The following is a 26,219-nucleotide window of genomic DNA, read 5'->3' as shown; positions in this document are numbered from 1 at the left end:
GCAGGCTCCCTGCAAGGAACCTGATGCAGTACTCGATCCCAGAACCCTGGGATCACGACCTGAGCCAAAGGCAGACACTCAACCGCTGAGCCACCCAGGTGCCTCATATATTTTCAATCTTAAAAAACAAAACAAAATACCTTGACCTCATTCCCCACCTTGTGATACTTCTCAATTTTGATTTCTCATCTTTGAGAGGGCGGTTTATGCATGCTGTCAGTATGCTCTCCTTTCTAATTCTCTCCTGAACCCACTACCCTATCAATATTTGTGATCTCAATGTCCTTAAGCCAATAGCTGGTTCTTCCTTGAGCCATCAGCAGCCTGGAAATAATTTCTCCACTTGCCATTTAGAACAGCACACATACCTGGTTTTCATTCTCTTTCTCTGACCATCTCTTCCCAGTGTTTTGTGCTCTCTTTCCCATTTCCCTGACTCCCATGTGGTAGAGTACTTTAGGAAGCAGTTGAGTTTTCCTTTCCTTTCCTTTTTTTTTTTTTTTAATATTTTATTTATTTATTTGAGAGAGAGAGAGAGTGAGCTAGAGAGAGAACATGAGAAGGGGCAGAGGGAGAGGGAGAAGCAGACTCCCCACTGAGCAGGGAGCCCGAGTTGGGGCTCCATCCCAGATCCCTGGGATCATGACCTGAGCTGAAGGCAGATGCTGCACCAGCTGAGCCACCCAGGTGACTCTTACTCATTTCCAAGTACACAGTGTGATAGTGTCTAGTGTGTTCCCATTGTGACATAATCAATGTCTGAAACCTTTTCATCTTGCAAACCTGAAACTGTAGACCCATTAAACATAGCTTCCCGTTCCCCCTAGCCCCTGGCAACCATCATTCTACATTCGGTTTCTATGAAGTTGACTACTTTAGATACCTCATGGAAGTGGAGTCATACAGTATTTACCTTTTTGTGATTGGCTTATTTCACTTAGCATAACTTCCTCAGGGTTCAGCATTTATATCATGTGATAGGATTTCCTTCCTTTTCAAGGCTGGATAATATTCCCTTGTACTTAGAGAGTGCTTTCTTAAAACCATTATCTGTTGAAGGACATTGGGGTTGCTCCCACCACTTGGCTATCATGAATAATGAGAATTTACATTTTTAACTATTTTTTTTAATTTTTTTTAATTTATTCATGATAGGCACACAGTGAGAGAGAGAGAGAGAGGCAGAGACACAGGCAGAGGGAGAAGCAGGCTCCATGCACCGGGAGCCTGACGTGGGATTCGATCCCGGATCTTCAGGATCGCGCCCTGGGCCAAAGGCAGGCGCCACCAGGGATCCCCATTTTTAACTATTAAAAACAAATCAAAGGAGGAATAATATTTTATAACATGAAAGAATTATATGAAATTCACATTTCAGTGTCCATAAACAAAGTTCTCTTAGAATACAGCCCTGCTCATTCACTTTTGTATTATTAAGCTGCTTTTGCACTACCATGGCATAGTTGAATAGTTGTGACAGACCGTGCGGTCTATCAAGCTGGAAATATTTACTTTCTGACTCCTTGCAGAAGAGTTTGTCAACGCCTGGCATAGGCCATCTGAGACAAAGGAGATTCTGCTCTGTTTTTTGGTTTGAATTGCATTTTCTCCCTTGTTCCAGAAAAGGACCCTTCCTTGCCACATTGGTAAAAATCTAGGTGACTTTAACACACTCTACATCCAGGAACTTCATCTTCCAAGGAAACGAAGTCATTGTGCTTCATTTAATTCTTCTTATTTGTCTTCTGATGGGTGGAGAATAGCTGGCTTACACTGTCCCGGCCTCTGAGACAGTCTTCCTAGTCTCTGACCAGACCTGAGCCCTTCTTCCTATTGGTTCTCAGCCCTGGTTACACATCAAAACCACATGTACTGGGGCCTCCCCGCTGAGAATCTGAGGTTGAGCCTAGGATCCAGAGTTCTCCACCCAGGCAACGTCTCTCCTCGTGAAACCCTTGTCAGTGTCCTCCTCAGCCCTTGTGGTCAGCTCAGACGCTGTCTCCTTTGAGAAGTCTTCCAAGATCCACCAGATGAAGTACATGGGCCATTTCTCTTAAACTCCCAGATCACCGTGTTTGAACTTTATGGCTCAGCATTATTTATCCAACTGTTGCTCCCCTCCATATTCTATCTCTAGATCACCAACGCCTGCCAAAAAATGCTAAATGGCCGTTGTTGAATCAATCAGTTCGTCAATAATAATTTTTTGAGATACCATAAAATTTTGTAAGTAATGTTGGACAGTACTGAGATGTGAACAATCACCAGGGGGAAAAACAATCACTGGCTTCTGGAGGGCATTAAAACAGATTCCAAGCCTCAGATTTTTTCATTTGAAAACTGACTGAAATTCACTAACACTGGAACTTCCATACTCAGCCCCAAATTTACACTCTACCAGTAGAGTGGAAGGGAGGATAAAACATGGTGTTAGGATGTCACAACACCACACTATGAGTCATGGCTGTAATTTCCAGGATGAGTAGAGCAAGACACTGTCCTGACCAGCTGCTGCTCAAAATCACTTCCTACGTAATAGAAATGGGATGTCCCTTGGGTGGCGCAGCGGTTTGGCGCCTGCCTTTGGCCTAGGGCACGATCCTGGAGACCCAGGATCGATTCCCACGTCGGGCTCCCGGTGCATGGAGCCTGCTTCTCTCTCTGCCTGTGTCTCTGCCTCTCTTTCTCTCTCTGTGACTATCATAAATAAATAAAAATTTTAAAAAAATGTAAATGAAAAAAAGAAATGGGATGTCCCGAGAGATGCAAATAGTCTTGGGTCTTTTCTTTTACAGTGATGCCCAGAGTTCCTGTGTAAACAACTGCTTTGGATTTTAAATGCGCAGATCAAGAAAATGGGGCATTTTCTCTCTTGCTTTGATCCTAGGTGTTGCACAGGACTCTGCCGGAAGACAGTTAGTGGAGCCCAGGAGGCACCTGGTGGGTAGGACATCACGCTGGGCATTAATGGCCAAGATAGGTAAGCGGCTATTCACGGGGTTTCAAAACTAACTCCTTCATGGTAGAAACAGCTAAGAGGTTGATTATCACCTTTTAAAAATCCCTGAAACTCAAAAGAGAATAGTAATTTGAGAGCCGCAAAGGAAGGCCTGGGGCCACAGAGAGGCTTGCCAGAGATAATAGTAGAGTAGGAGTCTTCAGAGCAAGAAGTTCCTGGGCCAAGCACAATGACTTCAATCCCTTCTCACGGGCCTGTTCGCATGGGTTGATAGGCTTTGTCTCCAGAGGCTAGAGCCCAGTGAGAGTTTTGATGCAAAATCAGAATAAGTGAAATTGTTTCACGTGAAGCTGCAGGATATTCCGAAACCAAGCACTTCCTCCCGTGGGAGCCCAGCACAGAGATGGGGAGAGGGCGTTTCCCCCACAGTGGCATCGAACCTGGCACTCCTTGCCCTCATGAGGAAGCCCTGGAACAAGGAAGCCAGAGAAGAAAGAACATGAGCAAACAGGCTTCTCAGACATAGGGGGACACCCTGATTCCCTCCTGTTTCTATATGGAAGGATCTCCAGTGGGAAAGAGAGAGGGAAGGTCTCTGACAGGGCCTTATGTGTGTCCTCATGTGTGTGACGAGGCTCTGCATGTAACCCAAAGGTGGAGGAGAAGAAAAACACCATTGTGCAGGCTGCTGGCAGGAGCCAGGCACCATGGTTTGAAGGTAAAAGAAGCTCGATGATGTCAGGCTGTTGAATGAGCTTTAAATTAACCAGCTTCTGTAGGGCCTTGTGAGGGTTCTGAGGACAGATGCTAGAGTGAAACGAAGGGGAGTAGCATCTCCTCCCTGGAAAAGGTCAGTCAATACTCTTAACGAGGGGTGAGAGTTGATAATACTACATTCATCCTCCTTCGGCCAGCCCCATGGCAACATATATTTGTTGAATAAATGCCATGGATACTCAAGGAGGAAAAACTATTCTTAGAGAATATATGTAATGCCTCAGTCCAAAAAGTGCCATCGAAGAGACGAATCAACTGGTCTCCAATAGAGTGAATCCTGTTTTATGTCTGATACAACCTGAGGCGTAGAGATATTAAGCGACCCAGTTCAAGGTCACACAGTGAACGATGGACTCCTGTTAAAATCCAGGTTTTCGGGACCCCTGGGTGGCTCAGCGGTTGAGCATCTACCTTGGGCTCAGGGTGTGATCCCGGGATCCCAGAATTGAGTCCCACATCGGGCTCCCCATGGGGAGCCTGCTTCTCCCTCTGCCTGTGTCTCTGCCTCTCTCTGTGTGTCTCTTATGAATAAATAAATAAAATCTTTAAAAAATAATAAAATCCAGGTTTTCTGGCCAAAAATCTAACTCCTTTCCACAAATCTTTGCTGTGTGACAACAGAGGACCCCAGTTCATAAAGAAAAAGAGCACAGGAGGGAGGGGCAGAGAAACCACCGGGAGCCAAGGTTCTCCCACCAACTTGTCTTTCCCCCTTCCCTAGATTCAGCCTCTGCCCCTGGAAATCGGTGCACTGAGGGCGTTGCACCCGAAAGCGTCGCACATGCTTCCCAGCTTGTTAGCTCACCATCGCCATCTCAGCGACCCCAAGCGATTCTTCTTGGGGAGCCCATGCCCAGAATCCACTCAGGGAAAGGTGAGGGCGTTTCAATCTGCCCCCTAGAGCAGTGGACTGAGACCGTTCCCTCCAGCCTACAGGAGGTTCAGTTGGCATCTGAACCTGATGCACACATGTATGGACTTGAATTTGAAACAGGTCTCAGAAAACAGATTCTTTTCACCTTTTTTGAAACTTTTACTGTATGACACATGTGATATTGATATTTTCCATCCTTTTTGTTTAGGAGACGTCGGTTGTCGCCCACCAATTTGATTTTATGACCCATTGATTGGTGTGAGACACACAGAGAGAGTTTGGAAAGGTGGGAGTTGAGAGGTGGGACGGGGCGGAGCAGGACAGGATCACAGAGGTCAGGGAGGCCACCTACGTGTGAGTCTGTGTCCTTCTAAACATCTCCTCTCACCTTCTCGTTGTCTTCCCTCCCACCAAGCACCTTCCCACCTCTGTCAGGAAGGCAACTTCCCCAAGTGCAATATTGCAAGGGTACTTGTAGGTGGGCAGGGAGATGGGGCAACTGAGTGATGGGCATAAAGGAAGACACGTGATGCAATGAGTGCCGGGTGTTAGACGCAACCACCAAATTGTTGAACCCTACATCTGACACAAGTGATGTTCTATATGTTGGCTGATTGCATTTAAGTTAAAAAAATAAAAAAATAAATAGATTCAGTGGCTTGCAACTGAATAAATAAATAGTCCTTTTAAATGCCCTAGCTTGGCTTCTCACTGGTTAATCAGCTGCTCAAGTCAACGAGTTTCTTGAGGAGCACTCACTCGTGGACATCGCAAGCTGCCATTCTTATTGTGGGACATGTGATATTTTAAGGGGGTGGCACATGGCATGGTCAGGGGTTCACCAGGTAAAGGCTGACTTAGCTAGTGGTCTGTGGATAGTATCACCTTGGTGATGGTCCGAGCTTGCGCTGGCAGGTAGAGAAAGTGGGCTTTATGCTTCTTAACGGGGCCCTTCGGTCTTGGGCCTCACCACACAGGGCTTCACAGATAGCGCTGATATTATTACCAAATGACCTTACTTAGGCAGTTACAGAGATAGCCCAACAAACCTGATAGAAGGCATTCGTCATTCATCTTTAAATTTCCATCCTATTCTCCAACTACACCACTTAAAGTGCGCCACTATTTTTGAGGGTCCCTAATTTACACATTGCCAGGACAATAATATTGCATTGTGTTTTCTATGTAAAAAGCCACAGTTGGTTCAAGGCAAACAATTAAAATACACCACAAGTTTTAGAACTAGCTTTTAGCATTTGTTCAATTTATAATATACTCAGAACCTCAGAGAATAGTCATGGTCTATGGCTCCCTCAACTCTGAGAGGCCCCACCCCCAGTGAGGACCAGATTTTTGGTGACACAATTTTCTGGGTATATCTGCAAGTGAATTCACCTATAATAGAGAACATTCCTTTCTCAGAATGATTGAAATGCTTGCCTCTTCTGCCCAGAGGACCCCCTCGGTAACCAGAAAGCCAAATTAACATTTGAGACTTGGTTGCTTGGTGATCAACAATAAAAGCACCAGGAAGTGAATATCTTGTCATAGAAAGTACTCTCTGGTAACCAGAAAATACCCATTCCCCGCATACATTGTCCCAGACTCTACATTCTGCTGGACAGTCAGGCCAAAGATGGCCTTTCTCTCTGTGCTCTTCTTGAACACATGATGTTCAGACTGAATGTTCTTTCTTCAGACACTAAACTCCAGTCAAGAGCTGTTCTAGGAGACCTTGAAGATGTCTGTGTTCTTCCCATCACATGTAGAGTTCATTTGTTTAGTTTAATTTTCCAAGAGAAATCTTACTTCCAAGCCCCAAGTCAAACCTCCCTGTAGGCACCACATACTCCCAACGTGACATGGTACAAAGAAGACATGGTGCCTGACCTGGGGAATTTACCAAGCTAAAATGGTAGGTTAAACCAAGAAATCTGTCCTAATCAGATAAACTGGATGTAGTGTGGTTTGGTGGAGAGAGCCCTGGATTCAACAGCTTCCAGCCCTGTCATGTGATATGGGGAAAACACTTGGCCTCCTGTCTTGAAAATAGTGGGCCGGAGATGGGAAGTGGTTCAGAAAACTTCTCATGCTTGGGACTCAGTCATTCATTCATCAGATATGATTAGTGCCTCTTATGTGCCAGGGGCTGTGCCACAACTAAATGGCAAGATGAGTAAGATATGAATCCTGCCTTCAAGGGACTTCCAGTCTATAGCTTCTGGCTCTAAAATTTCATGCTTCAAAGTACGATGACAATCAGAGAGATTTATTAGCACAGGGGTAGATTGACCAGCTTAGTAAGGCCACGTGCTACTTGGGAAGGGCTCCCACAGTGGATTAGATGGTTCTGGATTCAAATTTGGTCCCATGACCTTGAACAAGTTCCTTTATCCCTTTCAGTTCCATTTCTTCTTCTATAGAATGGGTGTAACAAGATTTACTTTGAAGCATTGGGAGGAATAGAGCTAAGATACACAAAGTACCCCCCACATAGTGAACATTCAATGAACCACTTCTCCCAATTTCACTCTTGACCCTCAACATCCATTCTCCATCCAGGGAGCCAGACTGATTTTTTAATTGATCTTAAACATGTAAATGGTATCCTATCACTTAGAACCCTCCTATGTACCATCCAGGTGTGTAGGTTCTGGGCTCCGTATATGGGGGCCCTACAGGGCCCTGCATGATCTGGCCTCTGCCTCCCTCTACCCCTAACCACTCCTTCCAAGAGACCACATGCATCCTCTCTGCTTTCTCAAATATGGTTAAGTTTACCTCAGGGCTTTTGCTCTTTTCATTTCCCAAAGAATTATTGGCTCCTCAACAATCAGATTTCAGCTTAAAAGTCGTAAGGTCAAAGAGGCCTCTTGTGGCCATATACCCCTCAGTCCAGTCACCTCTATCACATTTTCCTGTTTCGTTTTTGTAACACCAGCCCCAAATCCTCTTATTTGCTTCCTAGAGTATTGTCTGCTCCGTGTCCCTCAAGAATATAAATTCCCCAGGGGTAGATTCCCTGTTTTATTCACTGTATCCCTAAAACAGAATTAATGCCTGGCCCATAATAGGCACTCAATAAGTAGTTTTTTAATTTAGGTTGTTGTAATTATTACCTTTATTGTTGATGGCTGCAATTTATCTGAGAATCTTTATTCCTCTGATAATGTCTGAATCTTGAGCCGGAAGAGGAACTAGATTTATGCCTGAAACACAAGGTTGAGGAGGACTAATGAGAAACTCAGTAATCAAGAGGAAGGAGAGTGTGAGCCTGTGGGGAGAGGGGCTTACAAGGCAATGATGAGACTGTTGAATCCTTTTTCTTAAGATTTTATTTATTTATTCATGAGAGACAGAGAGAGAGAGAGAGAAGCAGAGACACAAGAAGAAGGGAGAAGCAGGCTCCACGCAGGGAGCCCGACGTGGGACTTAATCCCGGGTCTCCAGGATCACGCCCTGGGCTGAGGGTGACCCTAAACCTCTGGGCCAGCCGGGTTGCCCGAGACTGTTGAATTTTAAGCTAATAGGCCTTAATGCTAGGCCTAATTTTACCACAAGCTACCCCAATCCTTAACTCTTCAGGCCTTAGTTTCTTCGTATGTATAATAAAGAAAAGTTTAGAACCAACTGGCCTGAAAAGGTCTCCAACTGTGTGCCTTTGGGACAGGGCCTTCTGTGGGAGCCCAGAAAAGTACTTGTGTGAGATGCTACAGAAAAGCAGCTAAGAGGGGAGTGGTGAGTGGAAGCCTCCTGGTGCGTACCCACTCAGATGCACTGCACTGCCAGCCCTTCCCTCGGGGCTTGCTTCCCAGACAGGGCCTGGCACAAGGCAATGGCTCACAAGGTATTGACTGAGTGAATGAATGGAACCACAGAGAGAGAGAGAACTGACAACTCAGTGACTCAGAAGGAAGGACCACTGACTCATCATGCCACTTCCTGTCTTGCTCAGTGTCCTCCAAGCCAAGTCCTAAGAGGGTCGGAAGGTGGCAAAGAGTTTTAGCTCTCGTGAGTCCACATGCAACAGCACCCCACAGAAAAGGCCCTCGGGGTCAAGGGTGTGGGGGGCAGGGGAGGGAACAAAATGGTCACTTAACCTTTGAGTTCCTAGCAACAAACCCTAACATACGACTGAAAGATCATACAGCCTGATTCCTTTTTCAGAGCAATCAAGTCATTTTCTAGAATGTCAGCTATAAAGGGGGCTGTCTCAGCTATCTAGTCTTGTGTAACAAAGCACCACTTAGTTGATTAAAGCAATAGCCATTTTATTTGTTCACAGTTCTGTGGGTCAGCGATTTTGGCTGGGCTCAGCGGGGCGGTTCCACTATGCTCTTGCATGGGATCACTCCTGTAACTATGTTCATCTTAACCGGGGTTGGGTGGTCTAACTCCATGTCTGCTGGTTGCTGTTGGCTTCTGGCTTCTGGCTGAACCCTTCTCTCCACATGATCTCATCTTCAAGGAGGCTGGTCTGGGCCTGTTTGCGTGGCTGCAGCATCATTCCAAGAGGGTGGTAGCAGGCACCGCAATTGTGGGACCCAGGAAATTTAACAAAATCCCCTACCCCTGGACAAGCAGAGCAGGACTGACTATTTTGTGCTGCACCCGCCTTGTGCTGACCTGCTTATTACTTAGGGCACTGCCCCACCCTAGTCAAGCCCAGGGCACACCCTAATCGGAAATCCGGCTCAGTGATAGGCCAGTTCAAATGGATACTTTAAGGTAAAATGTAATTCAATCAGCCACCTGCGAGTGGACCAGCATGACTGTGCATCTTCCTGCGTATCCCATTGGCCACTGGCCCTATAAAGTTGCTAAGCCTCTTAGTCTCGGGGTCCAAGTCCCTGCTCCACTGTGTCGGGTATACTTGGACCCAAGCTCAAGCTTGTAAATAAACCCTCATGTGTTTGCATCAGTGTCGGCTCCTCGGTGGTTTCTCGGATTCGTGATCTTGGGCACAACAGCAAGGCCTCTTAATGCTTAGACCCAAACACAGTGTCATTTGTACTCCATTCTATTAGTCAGACCAAGTCACAGCACTAGCCCAGGTTCAAGGGGCAGCAAAATAGGTGCTACCTCCCGATAGGAGAGGGAGCAAGCTTACACTACAAGGGAGACAAACATGTATGGATGGAAGAAATTGTGGTCATCTCTGCTAACAACCTACTGCAGAAGCCTTGAGGCTCATGCGGGCCCTCATCATACACACACAGGTTAGGTGACTTGGTCAACTTCAGAGAGTTAGTGGCATATACGGGATGAGAACTTGCATCTCAGTCCAGTGTTCCACACCTTCAAGGATCTCTTCCATTTGAAGCCTTATTTTCTTTATCCAAACCTATTGACAGAACCAGTCTCCAGAAGCACCCCACTTCTCAGCCTTCCCACTTTGGATTTGCAGACCAACCCAGTGACAGATTGAGGAACACAGTCCTGTTTCCAAGGCTATAACTGCATGAGTTCCATGGGTCTCCTTGATAGCAATGAAGATTCCAGTCCATCTTCTAGTCCCCGGGGAGCTGGTCAGGCCCCAAGCTATAGGTAGATTTGACAGCAAAAGCTCATTTCACTGGGCTCCATTACAGTCATTTAATGAAATAGCACTTTGTAGTTACAGTTTTCAAAGCAATATGTCCCCAGAATATCTTGGAAAGGTAGTAAACCAATCTGTTAGACACAATATCAAGAAATTTTAAAAAATAATAAAATAAATGTAAAAAAAGAAATAGTTCACCAGAACAGCTTCTGAAAATGAAGGCTGAGGGAATAATCATCATCTAATATTTATTGAGCTTTAACTCCCTCCAAGCACTGGCTCAGCATTTACACGGACCAGCTCATTCATTCTCACAGCGACTACATGATGGAGGTATTGCCACCCCTGTTCATAAAACTGCTCTCTTCAATGACACCTTTGTGTCCAATCACCAAATCCAAGGTCTTATTTACAGCCTTTAGCTTTTTCAACTCTGCATGATTTGAAAATACTTACCTATTCCACACAGTCATTCTGTTGGGTGACAAGACCTGGTCTAGGTGCAGGTGTTAATCACAGTAAACCAGTCAAAAACATTTCTTGCCCTCGCAGACCTTCTTGTCTGGTGAGATGATCGGCACTGAATAAGCAGCAGCCTGCAGGATTGGTGTTATAAAGAGGGAGGTGTGGGGGTGCCTGGGTGGCTCCATCGGTTAAGCATCTGACTCTTGGTTTTGGCTCAGGTCATGATCGATCTCAGGGTCCCGGGATTGAGCCCTGGGTTGGGCTCTGTGCTCAGTGAGGAGTGGGCTTAAGGTTCCCTCTACCTCTCCCTCTGCCCCTCCCACTCGTGCTCTCTCTCTCTCAAATAAATAAACCAATCTTAAAAAAGGGGGGGGGGGATGTGGGGAAGCCCTCTAAAAGGTGAGTCTTTCCTCCTTTGGTTTCTCGGAATTGAAATTGTCCAGATTTTAGTTCCTACTTACTGACCACTCCATCGCTGCTTCCTTTTCTTCCACAGGACCCTTCAGGCCCGGCATTCTCCAGGGACCTGTCCTCACAGCTCTTTCTTTCCTCTCATTCCATTGCTGAAGCTGCTAGTCCTGCTTCGGCCTTCAGGCCTGCTCCACCCCAGGTTTAGATCGTGTCTTCCTCCCTCCCAGTTCCTTGTGGTTCCCTATGCTTCCCCGGGAGCCCTCCTGTAACCAGTGGCTTCAACCCCTGCCAAGGATTCCTGAACCCCACCTCCGGCCACATCCCGGTCCCAGCTCTGTGTGAGGCACTGAGACCCGCACATCCAGGATCATCAGGTCCGTTCATACCCCCTTGTTGATACTTTTCTCTCTGCTTCCATCAACCCTTGCCTCTCCAGCAGGCTAGAAACCCCATTCACCCTCAGGGCACAGGGCTGCACCCTGCAGGTGGTGCTACCGATGGATGCACCCTCCTTCCACTGACCTGGACTCTTTCTCCACCACTCCCTCCTTCCCCACCTATCACCTTCTAGAATCCTTAGCTTTGTCTGGGGCTGCCTCTGCCACACTGTGTGCTCCCAAAAGGCAGAGACCAGGTCCTGTAAGTCTTGCACAGCCGAAAATGCCCAAATACCATTTATTGAGCTATTGAATTCAATTTGGACTTAGGAAACTTTTTCAATTCCCCAGTTGAAATCAATGCTTTTGAAATGAGACCACAAGTCCTTCAGCATTTCTGTAGGGTTAGCTGAGTGTGGCTGTCTCAGTCACAAGACTGCAGGCAAACAAGCTCTTTGCTGATATTGCTCCTCCATTTTATTTGTCTTTTATCCACCAATACCTTCCACTGGGAAACATATAATGAAAAAGTTTGTGGTCCAGAGTCATTTCGCTACCTTGGCCCATCCTTGGCCAAATGGTCATTCATTACTTATTTAACAAGTACTAATTGAGTGCCTTCTTTGTGCCAGGCATTGTTCAAGGCGAAATGCTGCCCTCAAGAAATTTAGATTCTAATGAAGGACATGGACGATAAACAAGCAAATAAATAACAAGAAAACATCAGATTGGTAGGTACTACAAAAGGAATAAACGGGGTGATAATATAGAATGTCAGGGGCTCCCTGGTGGCTCAGTTGGTTAAGCGTCCGCCTTTGCTCAGGTGATGATCCCAGGGTCCTGGGCTCGGGCTCCCTGCTCAGCGAGGAGTCTGCTTCTCCCTCTCCCCTCCCCCCTGCTCCTGCACATGCGCTCTCTCCCTCCCTCTCAAATAAACACATAATTTTTAAAAATCTAAAAAAATGAATGTCAGAAGGAGGGATGCCATTTTAGCAGGCATGATAGAAGGAACCAGGCACAAAGTTGCAGAAGGAACTCCAGGAGGAGAACAGAAAGGGTAACAAACCCGATGCAGGAAAAAAAAAAAAAAAAAGAGCACAGGCATACCTGCGAAATAGAGAGGAGCGCAAATGTGCATTGGGTGGAATGAACATTGGAAGAAGACAGCAGTGGAGAGGTAAGCCGGGGCCAGGGCAGGTGGAGTCCTGCAGGCACGCAGGGACTTCTGGTTTTATTAAGAGCCAAATAAGGAGCTCTTAAAGGATTTTATACACAGGAGAGACAAGATCTGATTGATTTTGTTAAAATGGGTCTCTGAAAAGAATGCACAGAGGGTGGAGTGAGGGCCGCAGGACCAGTTCCAGGATTGCTGCCATGGGCCTGGCAAGTTCGCTGGTGGCTTAGAGCAGGTGCTGGCTTGGGAAGGGGGACAAGACAGCTCCTGTAAGCACCTGGCTCCATCCGGTCAGTTCTCAGTACTGCCCTGGACCCTCCATCCAGCCGGGAGGGTGCTCCAGGGCGCTGCCCAACCAAAGCACCCACGCATGGCGGCCGAGAAACACCCGGAGTTGGCCGAGAGCCCACATCCTCTGGTCTCTGTCTCCTCGGCCTCTGGCCCTCTGGCTCAGCCCCCTCAGCCCGCCCCCCAGCAGGGAAGCCCTGCTTCTGGGCCAGCCCTCCAGAGGAGCCCAGAGAGCTCGGCAGGGCCCGGGCCTGGACGCCGAGGCACCTGCGGAAGCCAGCAGGTGCGGGTGGCGCAGTGGACGGCTCCCGCCTCCCTGGGAGCCCAGCTCCCTTTCCCCTTTTTATTTATTTATTCATGAGAGACACACAGAGAGAGGCAGAGACACAGGCAGAGGGAGACGCAGGCTCCCTGCAGGGAGCCCGACGCAGGACTCAATCCCAGGACCCCGGGATCACGCCCTGAGCCGAAGGTGACGCTCAACCACTGGCTCCCCACGTGCCCGTTTCCTTCTGGATCTACTCTCAGACTACCTAAATGCTTCGTTGTTGCTTTGCTAAAACGCAGGTTGTTAGGTTGCTTTGCCCCGCAAAAGAGAAGAAATCAAAGGCAGTGGAAGTGAAGCGGCGAGCCGGGGCAAGGGGCTGTGGCCTGCCCACCTGGCCTGCCTACTTCCTCACCTGCTGCCTCGCCTGGCCCCTCACACTCCTGCCTGGCCCAGCCCGCCTTCCTCCCACACATCTGGGGCTCTCCCCTGCTTATCTAACTTCTCCTTCAGGTCTCTGCTTTAATATCACTTCCTTCTAGAAGCTGTCCCTAAGGGCTGCCTGCCAGTCTACGTTAGAGCCCCTGATTAAGTGCATTCAAAGCACCTGGGACTTTTTCTTCATAGGATTCACAGTAATTATAATTACACACTTACCCAGCAGGGTGGAAACATATGCACTGTGGCTCAGGGTTCTCTAAATGATGAGCTAAATTTTTTTATTTGTCCAAGTGGTCTCATTTGCTCCCACTCCTGCTGATGGTGGGGTGGGGTGTGGGGGGAGGACTTCAACTTGCCAATGAAATGTAACAGCCTCTTCCAGTTTCAAACCATCTGGTTAACTCAAGGTTGGAAGTTGCTGGCCTTGGGTACTCTTGGGCCACCATGGGCTACCACTGCTTCCATGTGAACAGTTTGGGGGTCAGCTCCATCCTCCAGGCCTTGATGGTAAGGCCACGTCTTAGGCTTGCTGGGGCAAGCCCCTAGCCTGGCATTCTGAGCCATCTTGGGAGCATGTCATGAGGAACTTCTATACCCCCTACGTGCCACCCACAGGTTGAGAGGAAGTGGGAAGCAATCTCAGGCCACTCTCTATGGAAACATGCTCAACACCGTTTCGAGTCACTGTGGCTGCCCCATGGTTTATGAGGTGCCCAGAGAGAGAATTTCCTCTATTAACCAAGTAGAAGGCAGAGCCCAGTCTCCTGTGACCTGACTCCCCCTCGGCCACCTGGACTGTTCTGCATCCTTGCCCTGACGTTGGCTCAGGGACCAGAGTCTCTCTCTTCCTCCACTGTCCTGCTGGTGGGGCAGGATCCTCCCTTTCCTTCTAGTCTTGGGGGGGCCTCTGGGAGCTGTGATGTGGTCTCTTGATTATACATGGCTCACACTGAATAAAGCCCATGACCCAGGTTGGCCTCTCCGTAGGTAAGAGCAAGCTTTAGAAATGAACCACCAGCTTCCCTCTGGCCGCCACACCCTTTACACTTTTTCTTTCTCCCATAAAGTTTTAGGATTACTTTCTTGTGGATTTAGAAACCAAGTCTGATTCCCACAGCTGAGCAGTGGGAATCTTTTTTATCTTCTTTTTCCAAACTCGTGTCCAACCTTACTGAATCCACCCATTTGTGGGAAGGGACTACATGGTTTTCAGGACTAGCACCTCAGCTTAATGTCTTTAAAAAATAACTTCTTATTACACTAGTTTATGTGAGTTTTTGCTGAAGGCCTACCTACCTCTACAATCTCTTTTGCGGGGATCCCTGGGTGGCTTAGTGGTTTAGCGCCTGCCTTTGGCCTAGGACGCGATCCTGGAGTCCCGGGATCGAGTCCCACATCGGGCTCCTGGCATGGAGCCTGCTTCTCCCTCCTCCTGTGTCTCTGCCTCTCTCTCTCTCTCTCTATCATGAATAAATAAATAAATAAATAAATAAATAAATAAATAAATAAATCTTTTAAAAAAATATAATCTCTTTTGCTCAGTACTGTTCCTTGTGGCTAACACACATGTGATTAACATAGATTTTGTTGCATGATTTAAGCCAGTTGATAGAACTTGATAATAATGATGTCAAAATTGTCAGGGAACCGCCGAGATCATTTAGTCCAATTCTTTTATTTCAGGAGAAGAAACCTAAGGGCAGAGTGATTAAACACACTGTTCAAAGTCACACAGATACCAGCCAGTGTGGATCTTGAAACTTTCATTGTTCTACCCCCAATTTATCACTGTTTCCCAGTTCAGCCAGCTGCCTTCACATGGCATTTCGTTTGCCCGTGTGTCCTAAACCTGAACTATGTGGTTGCATAGAAAACTAGTTGTCTCGATAGGATGGTTTACAGAATTTCTTTCCCCTTCTCCTCTAGCCTGTGTGGATATGTCATTTTCAAAATGGAAAGAGTTCATTTTTTCATGATTACCAAAGTTCAAACATTCTCATAATAAAAAACTGTAAGAAAATGTTTACATTTGTGTTTCTAGCATTTAACATAGTGCAAACAAACACTGAATTTGAGCTGAGTATTAACGAAGAAAATAAAAAGTCATGCATAGTTGTGCTACCCAGAAATAATTATTCAGTATATGTGCTTTCTCTATGTCATGTATAATAAAAGCAGGATTAGATATACATTTTTCTCTTGCCAGATTCCTTAAACAAATACAGCAGAACATATCCAAATAATAAGTAGTGGTCCATTCAAGGGGGTCACCTGGAGAGGTGATATTCTTATTTGTGTGATGTTATTGTTGTTCCAAGATTGTTGCTAATTATTTTATTCTCAGTATGAACAAATATTTATCCTTTGATGGATTTTATTTGGAATAGGAATATCATTGGAATAATGGCGGAAAAACTGGATGTTACTGTTTTGGATAAAAAGCAAGATGTGAATATAAAATGAGATTGACATTTGCCATGTGTATGCTCATAAGTTGCTTTGAAAATTAGCCCCCACAAGGAGTCCCAAAATGTTTCTGGCAGGGGCATCACAGGAAAAGGTGCACACCTTCCAAGGGGACCACTTAGAAAGTGATGATTTGCATGTGAATGTAAAAATTCCTGTAGATGGGTTTTAAATAAGGCAATCGTTTTGCTTCATAGTAATATTTTGTACAAGATCAGACTCATAGAAAACTGTTGTAGGGAATTTAGCTTGATAAGATTATTTTGTTTCGTTTTCAAGTAAACATTTTTAAGTCTTGCATGATCTGGGCTGGAGGCAATCAAGCTGGCTGCAGCGAGCTTTCTCCAGTGCCCCCTTTGAATTTGTTCATTATTGCTTTGCTTCTCTTCTCAATGTCTGTCTTTAATTTTCTGGTCCTTAGTAACAATCCACAAGAGGGGTGAGCCTCTTATATACTTCTGCACTTCTAGGATACATATTATCAGAGCAAAAATGCATCCTGGCTTCACTTGAGGAGGCCCAAATGGCTCCAGGGGCCAGGTTGGTCACATAGAGTGAGTGAGGAGGGTATCTGTAAGAAAACAGTGCCAGCCTGATGACAGAAGGGGAATGACTGGCAGCCTCGGTGTTGGAAGGCAGTTGGGAATGGTGGGGACTGGGAAAGTCAAAGAACACATACCCATGCAAAGGAGGCTAACTTTTACCCCAGGGGAATGAACTCAAGATGATTAGAACTTCTGATCTTTCCTTTGGACAGGCTGGAACTCTGGGTTTTTATCTTACTTCTCTTGATTTTTAAGTGTCAACAAATAAAACAAACATACTAGAGAGGCAGAGTATAAATGGCCAAGAACTTGAATTCTGGAGCCAGGATGCTTGGGTTCAAATTCCACCTCTGCCTATTGATTAACTGTGCCACTTTAGGCAGGTTACTCAACCTCTCTGTGCCTTGGTTCCCTCATCTGTAAAATGAGGACAGTCATATAGTACCAATCTGGTAGGCCTGAGGTGAATAACGTGAGTTATATATATATGCACATGCCTGGTCTATAGTTAGTGCTACAGAAATATTAGCTCTTGTTACTTAAAATGAGAAGTCATTGTGTGGGCTAAATAAAACATGTCTGCTGGCTGAATTCAGCCCATAGATTTCCAACCCGGGCGTTATGGTCTAGAAACAGGAAAGAGAGCTCTTGGTAACCTAAGACAGTTTGTATAAAATCATACTCAGTATCTCAGCATACTCCAAAGCACATCAAGAGTTTAAAATAGGCTGTAAAAGTCAATCTGACCCTTAGTAACTCTCTAAATTTCTGATGAGCACAGTGGTCACTGAGCTGATCCATGTGGGAGCGGGGGAGTGGCTTTCCAGTTCACCTAGGCCAGGCTCCGGGGTAGGCAGGCTGAGTTGTTAACATATTCTTTCTTTCTTCTTTCTTTTTCTTTTCTTTTTTCTTTCTTTCTTTCCTTTCTTTCTTTCTTTCTTTCTTTCTTTCTTTCTTTCTTTCTTCTCTTTTCTTTCTGTCTTGTCTTTCTTTCTTCTTTCTCTGTCTTTCTTTCTTTCTTTTTCTTTCTTTTTCTTTCTTTCTCTTTCTTTTTCTTTCTCTTTCTTTCTCTCTTCTTTCTTTCTTTCTTTTCTTTCTTCTTTCTTTCTTTCTTTCTTTCTTTCTTTCTTTCTTTCCTTCCTTTCCTTCCTTCCTTCCTTCCTTCCTTCCTTCCTTCCTTCCTTTCTTTTTTTATTCATGAGAGACACAGAGAGAGAGGCAGAGACACAGACAGAGAGAGAAGCAGGCTGTCTGTGGGGAGCCCAATGCAGGATTCAATCCCAGGACCCCGGGATCATGCCCTGAGCCAAAGGCAGATGCTCAACGCTTAGCCACCCAGGCGTCCCTGAGTTGTTAACACAGTGAATGAAACACCGCCATACTGATCTATAAACAGATGCTTTCCTAGCCGACCCCATCATGACTGGTCTAGCCCAGCCACCCCAGCCTCCCCCAGTGACCCCTGGCCCTCCCACTCTGCCTCTGCTCCGTGACATCTGTTCTGATTGGTTAGTGTCCACTCCGTACCGATTGTTAAATATCTTGCTTATCATCCCTGCAATTGGGTGCAGTGAACCAAATAAATTGCTGATTCAACCGTGAAAAGGTTTGTCTTTCAAAAATCTGTTATTTAACCTCCTTAAGCCTTAGTTTTCTCGTCTGTAAAATAGGGATAATATTAGTGACTATCTCGTGTTATGATAAATGAGACAATCCATGTAAAGTGCTTAGCAGTGCCTGGCACATGCCAACCCTCTCTCCATAAATGCTAGCTGTCATTGGTGTTAATTTAGGTTGTATACCACTAGGTGAAGGGCATGCCTCGAATCTCCTATAGCCTCAGGAAGGCTTAATCTTGTTCAGATAGGCTTGTTATTCAAGACCTATGGATTTACAGTTATATATAACTCTAACTGTATATAGTTATATTTTATTAATTATTGTAAATTATAGAAGCATAGAAACACATAATTTCAACAATAAAGAAAATGGAAGGAAAACCTAACATCTCACCAATCTAGAACACCAGCTTCGAAATAGCATGTTTAAATAGGATTATGTAAGAAAAAATTTCAAATGAATCAAGTACAATTAGACATCTTTCTGTCATTTGGCCAGATTAACAACCCCATGAGGTCAAGGTCATGTTCATCTTGGTTACCGCTGTCTCCAGCACCTACAGAGTGCATGTTATGATTGGCACTCAATAATTATTTATTGAATGAGTGCACAAATGCTGAATGCATGAGGATGGAGGAAAAAGCAGGCACAGGACATGAGAGCCCAGGGGAGACCCAGGCTTGGTGTTTGCTAACCAGGAGCTGGCTGGCAGGGACCATGGATCAGAATTCAGGGTCTGGGAAGGTAGAGTGGAGAAGAAAAATGGGGAGTCAATGTCCAGGAGTGTACTGGGGGACAGAACAAAACAGATCTCAAGGTCCAATGAGAATAGTATCCTCAGCATTGAGGTGGAAACTCAGAACCAAGTGTTCTTGCTTGGCTCGTTGTTTTAGAGACCCCTAGCCCCACCCCCTGCTCAGGCATCTGCTGACCTTGAGTGAGGTGGACACGATTCCACAGGCAGGGAAACCCCTATTGGGCTAGGTGGGAAACAGGGCACCCATAGATAGCTGGGCCATCTCTCCTCTGGTTCATCATCCTTAACATAATTCCCTGCTTGTTCCAGCTCCCTCTCCTACCCAGCCTTTACCAGAACGTCCTTTCCCCACTCTTGCTTCTACCCTGCTGTGGGAATTAAGGCTCTGTCAGTGGAGCCTATGAGGACTTTAGGCTCAGGTCAGCTTGAGACTGAGAGACCCTTGCAACAAGTCTCTCTGGGAGCTGATCCCAATTTAGAGCAACTGGCCTTGCGTTGTTGGTTTCTCGAGATGAGGAACTATGGTTAGTATATCCTGCTATTCAGGGCTGTTATACACCTGGTAGGCACTGGCACAGCCATAGTGGTTATTAAAACATTGAAATACACTCAAGCACCTGGGTGGCTTAGTGGTTGAGCATTTGCCTTCAGCTCAGGTCATGATCCCTGGGGTCCTGGGATTGAATTCCGCTTATGGCTCCCCACAGGGAGCCTGCTTCTCCCTCTGCTTCTCCCTCTGCCTATGTCTCTGCCACTCTCTGTGTGTTGCTCATGAATAAATAAATAACATCTTTAAAAAAAAACATGAAATACACTCAGCAGCTGGAAGGTTAACGCTGGGCACAGAAATGGAGGACCTTCCAACAGAATGTCCAGCAAGTTCTCCAAGAACCAATGCCTTGCTGTGAAACGTTCTGAAAACCATCACTGATTGTCCTTAAAATACAACCCAATCCTTAGCACCTTAGTATATAAATAAATGAATACATGCATGCATGCATGCATGAATGAATGAATGAATGAATGAACAGATGAAAATGGGTAACAGTTGTTCCATAAATTTGTGTTGCCTGAATGAGTTCTCCGTGTCAACGGTTTTCTGAAAAGTCAGGTATCCCTTCCACGCAGCAGAGCATCCTGAATATATCTTTTTTTTTTTTTTCTGAATATATCTTAATCAATGTTCTAAACTGGTTTCAGAAGTCGAGGTCACCCTCTTGCTTGTAACTAGGCTTTTATAGAACAGGCTTCCATCATCCGTCTGGGGCAATTGTCAGAAAAGCTCTCCTATTGTGAGTAACACATCCAGAGCACAGGCCGTATTTTGCTTTACATACTTAAGTGAAAAATTGGTCCCTTGCTGAACATAATGGAAGTCATTTGTTCTGGAAAAAGCAATTCAGAAAGAGATATCACCTAAAAAGCTAGAGCAGTCCACTCAGAACTCTCTCCTCTGCTGGGCCGTGAAAGATTCTCGGGAGTAAGCGCTATTTTTCGAGGGGTAAGAAGTGTTTTAATTTCCCATAATGGCCTCATCTAGGAAGTCAGTCTATTCACCGTAACAATTTGCTCCTGCAGCGTGTGACTGGCCCCATCTGAGAAGTAATGGATGTTCCTTTTAGTGCCTGGAGGCCTATACTGAAACCAGTTTGGAAGTGGTTTCCACAATTCCTAGCCGGAGTTAAAAGCATTTCAATCAGTGGGGAGAGTGGAAAGCAACTCCTTGCAATTCAGAGGTTGTCCTTGAGAAGACTCTCTCAAGCCTCTCGGCAGAGATCTGCTAACATTTTTTCTATGGGTCACCCATCTCTGCAGCTTGAGGCCAAGGGAAGCCATTTTGGTTTCCTCTCTAAGGACCAGGAAGAGGGGGAGGGGCTTCCCCCAAAGCCACTCTCTCTTTTTCATTTGGGCTCTTTTCTTTCAGATTTAACCATGGAATTACTTCTCCCTGTTAGAACTGTGGTTTCTCATAACTCAGTCCTCAAACCAGAGAGCTGTGTGGCAGCAGACATTCTTGAAGAAACTTCTTCTGAGCCCTAGTGGGGCTCCAAAGAGAGCAAAAAGGGTGGGAGAGGGAAACATTGTAGCCCTCACTAGAGGGGGGATACAACTTTTCTCACACCCCTTCATGAGTGAGTTTCTCCCGGCACATCTCTGGCCAAATTGGGAGGGCCGAACCCAAACCCTTGCCTTGTTGTGGGAAGCAGAGATTTGGCCACTTTCAGCTTTTGTTCAAAGCCTCCTAAAAGGGAGCCGCCCTGTCCCACCCGGGACTTCAGGGAAGCCTGTGCCCTCCCCAGAAATGACAAATGGAAAAGACAGAACGGACTCCAGCCAGACCAGGATACAGTCTCTGGAAAGAGGTTGTTTTTGTCTCCAATGCCATAGAAAACACATCCTCTTAACTTATTAAGTAGGGAAACAGCACAATCACACACGCTGGAGGTTACCAAGGTGAACAGAATCCAAGATTAAAATCTGCCAACCCAGTGGTGCGTGGAAGCATGGAAGGCCCAAAGAGGAAATCTAGTTCACTGTTGGTAAATTTTTTTGGATGCTGTTTATGTTTGAACTTTTCTCTGTTTTCCTGTAGAAACTTCCGTACCCTCTTCCTGTGTCCCTACAAAAGGCCTGGACAATGCAGTCCCAGCACCACTGTAGGACATGGGCAGGGCCCCACCTTCCTCCTTCCTGCAGGGATATCCTTTCCTATAGAAGAGGTAAGAATGTAAGGTTCATGTGAAAATGTTATTATATTCCTTATCTCAGTCATTTCGTGATTTGCTGTTTGGCCACAGTAAGTCAGCCTGGCCACATTCACAATAGAGGTGGCCTCAGTTCCTAGTTTTGGCTCGTGCTGTTTTCTCAGCTGAAGAGGGCAAACGGCTGTTAAAAATGCTGCTTGTTTTCCAGGATCTTATCAAGAGTTCATGTCTAAGGCCAGAAAGAGAAGGGAGGGCTCCGTTTTTTTAATTTTTTTTCTCTCTCCTCATTGTTTCCAACTGATTTGGCAGGAAATGGGAGTCCTCTACCTGTCCCTCTCGGGAGTAAAATTGATTTGATTCCATTTTTCAGATGTATCCGCTACCACCAGGAGTTGGGGACAATTCTGCTCACCCCAAAGCAAATGTGTCCTGCATTTACACAAATGACATCTTTCAAAATGGGAAATGAGTCCAACGTAAATGGGGAGCTTTGGGATTGGTGATTTCCATAAATTGCCTCAGAGAATCTCAGCTTTGTTGTACCTTCTCATTCACCCCTTTGTAAAGTGCCTTTGGGGGGCTGTGGACTTTGGCTGACTTCAACGTGTGTGTGTGTGTGTGTGTGTGTGTGTGTGTGTGTGTGTGTGTAGCATCATTGGCATAGACACTCAGAGAATAAAAATCCTTCCCACAGTTTCACATGAATTAGGACAGCTCACATTAACAGCTGCCTGAGAGCATATATCATAGATGGGCAATGCAGAGCTCAGAAGAAGGTGAGTCAGTTTCTCAAGAATTGTAGTGTGTCTTTGGGTAACCCAGTATTTTCCATTTAACCCAGCTCAGCCAATTCAGTCAACTTGGACAAGAATCAAGGCCCATCTAGATGCTTCATTTAATATAAAATCAACCTCAGATGATTGTATTTTGAGAGGCTCGGTTGTTTTATTGTCTATAGACAAAGTTTAAACACAGGAATTATATAAACCACAGTATTCCATAAACAGAAGGATCTTTCCTTTCAATGTCAGTGCTTCGCTTTGGAGCTAAGACATAGAGTTAACTGTGGACAATTACTAGATGGAATCAGGAAACAATCCGTTCTTAACTACCCTCAAGAGCACAAGAACCTGAAAAAGCTATTTGATTTTGCTCTATGGGGCTCTTGATTTTCCCAGGCTGCCTCATCCTCACTGGACCCTGTCCCTGATTGAAGAGGCTCTGCCCCCACCCAGTCTTATCATGGAACTTTATGGCTCTTCTGCTGCATGAGGATATTTGCAGTCAAGGAGAAACTCTCCAGACTCTTTCCTCCTGTGGAAACTACTCCTGTAGTTTCAAGAATTGGTGACCCACAGAGTAGCTTTGCTCCTCTACCTCCTTGGCTATTTGATCAGAGCTATACTCACCCCTAGTGCTCAGCTGGGGGTACCCAACTGCTATTTCAGACACAGAAGTTCAATAGCTCTACCAAGAGCCATCCCAGATAGTTTTTCCACCCAAGTGAGACAACGAACTTTAGATCAGCCTCTAAGGGATTACATTTGTGAGAGAAAAATATTTGACATCCTTGTATTGTATGAACCAATGCTTTCCCTCAATCCCAACATTTCCTTTCTCTCCTTGGTGCTTCCCCCATGCCCCTAACTCCCTTTGAAGCCGTTGGGCAATTCTGTGCTGACTGCCTCAGAGAAAGGATGTTACAATGGAAAACAGCCGGGAAAAGACTCTTCCTGACTTTTGAGTTTCAAAAGCTTAGGCCATTAGGGAAATGGAAAAGACCCATAGAAAGGACAAAACATTTGGCAGCAATGTCATGAGTGAGAACAAAATGCCTCGCCAGCCTCACTCCTATAGTTTCAAGAATTGGAGAGTGTCAGAAGGAAAAGAAAAAACTGGTGAAGTCTGGGACAAGAGGGCCAGATCCGAAGGGGCCACATGCACATTAGCAGAAACAGCATCCACAGACCATCTATAATCTACTCACACGACCCTTTGCTTCACCCATGCCCAGGGGCTAGACTGGTTGCCATCCAGTGAGGATTTCTCACTGACTCTTTAGATAACAGTTGTCTGTGGCCTCAACTTGGCTATGATGTCACAGTTGGACTTATCCCATATGACCAACACAAAAAACAATATCTCAGGACACTTGTAGGCCCCCAACAAGGATGGTGGGGCCCTTGGGCACTTGGCATGGTTTTGCAGGAAAAATCCCTATGTCTACAATTGAAAGCTGAATGGAACCAGTTCAAGATTTTCCTTGAACAAAAATCATAGTTAAGCCTCACCTCTATCCAAGGTCTCCTAATTATATGCTACCTCTAGCCTTCTCAAGGGAACCACATTGCTCTTACATTTTGAACATCTTTGAACTGTTTCCCACAGAGCTGGTCCAGTGGTCTACTTGGATGATTCTACCGTGTGTTGCATTCCTGGCCTCTGACCAAAACTCGACCTTGATCTTGATCTTGGGTAATTGCCTGGTTTTCCAGGTTCTAATGCTTCTCATTGCAGCACTCTGCCCTCCCCAGCAACCAAGACAGGAGGGTTTGTAGAGCCTTCATCTTTCCAACTATACTAGGGTGCCAATTCCAATACACAAGCCACCCTGCTTCCCATGGGCTCATCAATCACATACCTAGACGTTCCCTAATTACAAAGATACTCAACCTCTGCTCCATCTTCTCTAAGATGGAGTGAGTTACAGGTAAAATGGAGTCTTCAGGACCACACCCTGAGGTACAAGAAGGTGGAGGTTGTGCTTGGGATGAGTCAAGGTATTAGATCAATAGAACCAGGTTGAGTCAGTGGCTTATCTGGATGGTTTCTCATCAACATGAGAAACCCTTCTTCACTTCTTCACTCTCTTTCCTCCCATGTGACTCATGTCAATATACCATCCTGAGGACAACCCCACTCTCCTCTTCACTTGGGGAAGCATAGGTCTTGCCTCCAGACCCTAAGCAAAGGCTTCTCCTTTAGTCTAGAGGTAAGATCCCAAGGGTCATGAAGTGGCCCCGAGAGGCAAGTGCCAATGGCTGAGGTTTTAAACTGGAGGAGGGATAGAGGGACACCAAGTAAGTCCTTAATGCTAAAGTTCTCAGATCATGTCTACACTGAAAGATCACAATGAGAAACATAGAAGTGTCATTTCTGATTTATGGCACATACATATTTTCATCTTTGCATTTTTCCCTTGCCCTTCCTGCTTTACAGAGGTGTTGTGAGGTCTGATGTGTTCTACGGGTCTCAGATAAAAATTATTATAGAAGTACAAGAATGAGCACAATCACTGACACTAAGTAGCCTGAAGTCAAATGAGTATTAAGTCATTTAAAGGTTAAAGGTCAAGGTATGTTAGTGTGTGTTTCAAAGGTTACCACTGTCTGGGGGTAAGAAATGCTTCATTAAAGGTGATCTTTTTCATGGTGAAATTATAAAAGCATTCAGAGCAAAAAAAAAAAAAAAAAGAGAAATGTAAAGAAGCCACTCATCAAGGGATCTATGAGTAAGCATGAAAGCAGATTAGTTAGCAAAAACAAAGCAGGTCCTCAACCAAGGTGACAGCATGACAGATTTTTATGTAAGATTTTCAGACCAAGTCTATTAAAAGAACTGTTAGCTCTGTGAGTGTTCATCATAGTGTCATTTCTCTGGATTTAATACTAGCTGAAACTAATGGGGCATGGGGGGGTGAAAAGTTTTTTTTAAAACAGAGATTTTTGTGGTAAATTATGGTAGCTAGGGGTTTGCGGTTGAGAGTGGGGAATGTTTTAGAGTATTTCTCCTACCAAGTGCTCTAGCAATCATATCCATCTTAGGAGGTTCACTGCCTGACTTCTAATCTTTGGTGACCTTGGGGCAAATTATGTAAGACTTTTGTGCCTCAGTTTCCTCATTTGTGAAAAGGAAATAGTGAAAACCCTTCTAGGGTTGGCGTGAAGAAAAATGAGTTAACATAGGAAAAGCACTGGCACATGGAAAGTACTTCTAAAGAGTTTACTATCATTATGATGAATATCATCATAAGGACCCAGGGAAGAGAACATTGAGAAGAAAAGACACCAAGTGGAAGGAGAGTGGATCTGCCATGAAGGTTTTCTTCAACAGGTTTCACATATTCCAAAAGGCTTTTCACCCTATTCCACCTCATCTGAAGCCATTCTCAAAATAATATCTGACCAGTAGAACCAGACTGTTCTAAGCATAGTCAAGCCTTGTCTTTAGCCCAGTATTTTGAAGTAACGTTAGATACAACAGCATCATTTGGCCCTTCTCTCTTAGTTGTCATGGCATTTTAGAATATGGAAAGTAGATGGTTAGTAGTGATGTTCATCAATTATTTTTAGCTCCCTTCCTGCTGGGTGCATGATGGGATTATATAGTTCTGGCCCCCCTGGGGCATTGGATGGGGTCAAGTGGCTAGTTTTGGCCAGCAAGTTGAGAAAGGCCATGAAATGGGTCACTTCCAGGCTGAAGCATTTACTAGTCAATGCAAGACCTAACAGTCCTCTCCTTCCCTCTGGCTTGGAAGCCAGCAATGCTGGAGA

At 45.4% G+C, this 26,219-nt stretch overlaps 1 long non-coding RNA gene across 1 annotated transcript; it reads right to left on the bottom strand.

Moving 5' to 3' along the window:
- Positions 1 to 1,327: 1,327 nt before the first annotated feature.
- Positions 1,328 to 24,314, bottom strand: LOC102152760. The gene is made up of 3 exons (XR_005370575.1): positions 23,654 to 24,314; positions 7,730 to 7,819; positions 1,328 to 3,428 (listed from the first exon to the last, which is right to left on the bottom strand). It is a non-coding gene; the product is annotated as an uncharacterized LOC102152760 (long non-coding RNA).
- Positions 24,315 to 26,219: the final 1,905 nt, after the last annotated feature.

The sequence above is a fragment of the Canis lupus genome, chromosome 15 (genome assembly GCF_011100685.1).
Source record: "Canis lupus familiaris isolate Mischka breed German Shepherd chromosome 15, alternate assembly UU_Cfam_GSD_1.0, whole genome shotgun sequence".
NCBI classification, from domain to species: Eukaryota; Metazoa; Chordata; class Mammalia; order Carnivora; family Canidae; genus Canis; species Canis lupus.
The sequence above is the reverse complement of the archived record's forward strand: the minus strand, read 5'-3'. Positions and strand labels throughout refer to the sequence as shown.